We start from the raw sequence: 6,168 nt of genomic DNA, 5'->3' as shown, positions 1-6,168 counted from the left end.
ACGGAGCGGCGTAGTCGCCAGCGTACCCGTGACAACAAGACATGAACAGACATGTAACCATCCAAATTAAGTCAGATTTTGTTTTTATTTTGTTTGAAATTCCTTTAGGGTTCAGAATATTCAAATACATACTGTTACAAAATAGCATGATAAATGTTTTATCTTACACCTTAATACGACACTATTATCAAATTTGTAAGTCTGGCTTGTTCCATCAGTATTCTCAATTTCTTCACACACAATAAGGATTATTACCCGGTATTACTACCTTCTGTGGCATGTCTGATAAGGCCAACTGATCTAAATGTGTTTTGGAAATGACACATTCAACTTACAGACAGTGACAGACGACAGATCATTTTGAGGTTATTGTTGCTCTCGCAGCAGTGTGTGTAAAGTGTGGGTCCAAGTTGTGCCGTGAACCACATGCAAAGCATCATGAAGTAATCACGCTGTGGTTTTCTTTGACCAATGTGGAATCTGCTAATGTCACATGGTCATATGTTACGCATTACATGAAGCACCAGGTGGTTGCAATGGCATACTGATTACTGATGGGGCAATTCCCAAAACCATTCTAGTCACATAACAGGATCGTTCCATTCCATGCAAGTACAGCTGGAATTCTTGGAAGCATCCTTGTGAAAACACTATTATTATTATTACAACCATGGTTCAATACATGACTACAATCCCCACCCTTAAGGCGACAACAGAACACCAAACGCAAAACTGCTCTCCCATGCCAATTGGCTGGCAACACAAAAACACACACAAACGCTTACTACACACAGACACAATGTCTCCTTTTCGAATGATTTAATTCCAGGTTCGCCACGTGTGTTTATGAGAACAGCTGAGCCATTTCAACAGTACAGTCTGTGGTCATTGGATGGTCCTTCTTTCTGAAGGTTGAAGGGGATTCACAACATTTTAAACTACAACAGACATTTCGTTTAAATGCTTAATTACAAGACAGCGAAATGTCTAAGTATTTGAACGGTTACCACAGGAGATGTATCATGGTGTCTAGGCCCAAATATGTAAACGCAGCCAATACAGCGCAACAGTCATGCTATTGTTCTTGTGATCCAAAGCAATCCACTGTAAGATTTATGCTTGTAGCATATTGTAGTTTTGCGTGTTGTGGTGACGTCTGTAGAATGAAGACAATACACAGTACAATACCCACATGTAGACAATAGGGCAACACACTTATCCTAAATGTCTTACGTATCTCATTATCCAAAAATGTTTCAGTGTCTCAAAAAAAAAATTGCTAATATTTCAGAAAGTGGTAGCCCACTTGTGGCACAATAATTGAAACCTACAGTATCTGTTCATTTATCCCTGGTGTGCGGAATCACCAGCACATTCTCTGCCTGACACTCATTTAGCCATTTGAAAAAAACACACTTTTTGCAAAACACAGCTCTTTATTTGAAACTTAAAACCATGTGCTGGGTGAAATCAAATCAAAACACAGACATATTTTCATGCTTTGAGTCACAGCTTTTGTTAGTTTCAATGGAATACAAAGGACGAAATAAGACAACGTTTTGCAAGATTGAAATAGCCGCTGCATTGTTACTACTGAAGCTATTAATCCATTTTTTTTTTCATATACAGTACCTACTGTACAACACCTGGAGACATACTGCTATGTTATGATGCTATGTGAATAAAATGAAATTCAGTTGAATCAACGCATGGTTGCAAGGTTGAGTGGTTGGAACTATCACAACCACTCATTTGTGGTATGATGCCACCTAATTAAAATAAAATCCCTCTAAATGCAAGTGTCATGGAATTCCGTTCACCGGGCCATACAATAAATTGAATTATGTGTAAATGTAGTGATATGCCAATTGGCCTATAGATGGTGGAGTTGAACGAAGGGTTCCCAGTACTTATTGCACTTCTACAAGCACACGCACACACACACACACACACACACACACACACATACGTGCATGCACGAATGCACACACACACACAAAACCACACCTACACACGCACAGACACTCACACACAGGCATGCACACACAAGCATGCAAACTAACAGACACACATACACACACACAAACATACTGTACATAAACACACACACACACACATGCATGCACACACACAAACATACATAAACACGCATACACACACACAAAAAGACACACACACACACACACACACACACACACACACACACACACACAAACATACATAAACACACACATACATACACCATAACCCCCACACACACAGTCACAAGCGAGCACACACACAGGAGGTTCGTAGGACGATTCAAAGGGCCAGCAGTGACAGGGGACCCCCCCAACAAATAATACTAACCGGGGGGCTTAGAGTTATTGTTTGTCATAGGGCCCACATTTTCGAGCAGCGCTCCTGCTCTGGACAGACATTATTTTGAGATAGTTGTCCTGTGTGTAGTTATACTGTAGGCCTATATGAATGCACTTTTAGCCCTTCAACTGCAAAAATAAGCCATTCAATAACTGAGAAATGTAACTCTTTGAAGAGTTGTATTTTCCATTTGAAGCAAAGTATTGTGACTGCATAGTTTCATTTTGCAGCATAATAAGTGTTTCACATGTTATGACTGTTGTTGTGTCATTTGCATCATTTTGAAAACAAAACAAGACCTACATCCAGAATGTCTGTAAACACTTTTTAATAAACTGCAAAAAGATTCAGGCCTCTCAAGTTTAGACCGCTGCCTTTTAAGGTGGTGGAACCCTAGATGATCTGTATACACCATGTTTTTAGATGTAAATATTTCCCTAATGTGGTGGTGTTTTGCTCCATTTTAGTGTAAGCATGCTTCAATGCGGACATCCTGCTATGAGGGATACACTCTGAGTTTTTCAATGAGACGGACAAAATCTCGACCCTCACCAAGTTGGGGATAAGGTCACACAGGTCAGGTTAGGTCAGATGTGCATTCAGCAATGTATGTGGTCAGCAGGCACGCCTGCAGGAATGACCGCTATGGTACGCACATACATCTACTTCTCTGCTTGCTGAGTGTGCACTGTTTGAGAGGGAGATGGACATCGGTCCAGCTCAGATGTCTTCTCAGTTACAGTATTATTTACTTGAACGCTGCAAAACACCACTGACTAATGTTTCGATGTACAGTAGTGACATCTTCATCAGAGTCCCTTAGTCAGTGATAGTTTGCACCTTTTCAATAACTAAAAACTGAGAAGACGTCTGAGTTGTACCGGTGTCCCTCTCCTTCACATGATCTGTCCTGGCCTGGTTGCACTAGTTTGTTGCTAAATGGCAGAAGTGCGGAGAACCTTCCTTTGTCTGTGAGCACTGTTTCTTTTTTCCTGCTCAAACAAAAGGTGTGTGTGCCTATAGTTCTGCATTAAACTGTTTGATAATGTGATTTCAAACTTTACTTTACTTTACAGGACATTGCAAATAGCCTACGATCATGCAGTTAATGGGATATTGTGCAGAGTTGGGAAGTTATGGTAGGTCAACTTGGTGTGAATACACGCATGGGAAATTCTCAGTACAGTAGGTAAGGCTGCACACGTGCAGGCGAGCCTGGTGGTCAGAAATGGGTAGGATGTATATAAAATACGTATTTGAAATACATACGTTTAATAGTATTTTGTCATTTGTATTTTATTGGGTTGAAGAAATGACTTTGTATTTTGTGTCAAAATGCTTTATAGCCTATAGGTGCGTTTTTTTCTAGTTTAAAATATTGCGCAAAACCAATACTTTTGATGATGTGATGACATCATCATCAAACGTGAAAAACAATGAATGTACTGTAGCCTCTGACTGGACTGATTTAATTTGTCCACTCTTGTGATCAGAATATTGAGATTCAGGGAGATGATCTAGTGCATGATGAGTGATGTGTAGGTTGCGAAAACAACTACACACAGTGATGTTTTTTTCTTCTTCTTTTTATCTATCTGATCAATAGCTTCACATTCTGTGTCTCTGATTTCTGATAGGCTATGAGACTGTACAGGCAGGTAGTTGATCTGTTGACTGTTTTCAGATATACAGTAGGGCATGTCTCCTTGGCAGAGAAAAAGCTGTTGCTCTCTAACACTGCCCACTTTAGGTGCTCTAGGCGATGTTGAGTAACGTCACCTCTCTAACGTTACTCAACTTGCTGTAGCGGGGGGGGGGGGGGGGGGGTCACTTGTGCCTCAGCCTGATTGGTGCTCATGGAACAGGACGTAGGGATCAGTGGGGGGACCCGAGGTCAAACTGGGACCAAGGAGCGAGACCGGAGCACTCACACTTTCAGTGTTTTTAATGGTGCAAAGTGACTAACGTTTCAATGCCCAAGTGTCTTCGTTTGACTCTGAAGAAGACGCATGGCCATTAAAACGTTAGTCACTTCGCACCATTAAAGCATTGAATAGTATTGAGTGCTCCAGTCTCACTCCTTGGTCCTAGTTTGACCTTGGGTCTCCCCACTGATCTCTTGAACTTGCATCTTGTTGGTGATAGGTGATTATTTCATGGCCAAGACTGGACCAGGCTGTTTTTGTTGTTCAGGGGACAGGGGACAGGCAGCTAGCGGATGGTTTGCTGTATTTAACAAAACATGCTTTAGCTTAGAAACCGTGTGACATTGCTTAGAGCACCTTTAAATAGATAGATAGATAGGTAGGTAGATAGATACTATAGATAGATAGATACTGTAGATAGATATGTAGATACTGTAGATAGATAGATAGATAGTATTGATCCCCAAGGGGAAATTCAAGGTCCCGGTGGTTTAGGACACCACACACAACATATTCTACAATGTTAACAGGATGATGAATGATTTTTAAAAAAATCCACATGACTAAAAAGAACTGCAAAATATTCTAAAGATACTAAAACAAGGATTCACATAAATGTACCGAGGATGCATGGGCGCTTGCAGTTATGGGGCAGGATCTGACCCTGAGATCTAGTATGAGGTGTGTGTCAAGGTGGTACTGTAGTGCAAATAAGTCCAACAGTGCAACAGTGTAGGTTTCAAGTCTGGCGACATGAACAAAGATGGACAATAAAATGTAAGCATAATAAGGGAGGGAGGGGTTGTGCATGTGAGCCAATGTAGCCAGTAAACAGTGTAAACAGTCAGTTTACACAGCATTGTTAATGAGGGTCATCATGGAAGTGTAGAAGAGGGTGGAGATGCAGATAGACTGCAGAGAAGTCTATCTTTCCTTTTCCCTTTAGTGAAGCATTGAAGAGTTGTATGGCCCTGGGTACCAATGACTTCCTCATATCTGTCAGTTGTGCATGGCAGTGAGTATAGTCTCCAACTAGTCAAGTTCTTCTGCTGTATGATAGTGCTGTGGAGTGGATGACAGTCATTGTCCAAGATGCTGATTAGTTTGTTCAGGGTCAGGGTTTTGTCTGAATATTAAAGTGAAGGTTGAGCTCGCAACATTGCACAAAGTCCTCCACCAGGCTCCTGTATTCCTTCTCCTGCCCATCCCTGTTTGTGTGTGTGTGTGTGTGTGTGTGTGTGTGTGTGTGTGTGTGTGTGTGTGTGTGTGTGTACAGTCCTGTATGTAAAACAATGTGTGTGTGTGTGTGTGTGTGTGTGTGTGTGTTTGCGTGTGCATACAGTCATGAATGTTTAATAATGTATAGGACTTCATTTCCAGTTGTTTTGTTTTGTTGTCAAGTGGGTCGTCAAGAGAGAAAAAAAGTAAATGGCTCAGAGCGCTACGAGGTGACTTATGCCACTAATCACTTCAAACAGGTGTTCTTTTGTAGCGAGTGTGAGCTAAGTCAAATAGAAAACTAACAAAAGAAAGAAAGAAAAGCCTTTAATTAAACATGGCAACTAGATAAAAGCACATGGGTCTTCAAGAGCTTCTTGTAGACTTTGTTGTTAAGAAGGATGCCCCTGTTCTGGTGGGACTTGGCTGGTCGATCCAGCTTGAGGGGACTACAAATGACTCTGGATTGCAGTATGTGTGGTTGAGTGGTAGGGCTAGACAACATTCCTTAAAGGAACGCAGTGGCCAAGGGGCTATGTATTATAGATAAGCATTGGTGGCAGAAAATGTCTTCTCGCATAGGTAGGCTATGCTACCCCCCCCCCCCCCCCTCCATTACATCCATTGTATACATTACAGAAGAAGTAAATAATATTGCAAGAGA

The sequence above is a fragment of the Sardina pilchardus genome, chromosome 8, assembly GCF_963854185.1.
Source record: "Sardina pilchardus chromosome 8, fSarPil1.1, whole genome shotgun sequence".
NCBI lineage: Eukaryota > Metazoa > Chordata > Actinopteri > Clupeiformes > Clupeidae > Sardina > Sardina pilchardus.
The sequence above is the reverse complement of the archived record's forward strand: the minus strand, read 5'-3'. Positions refer to the sequence as shown.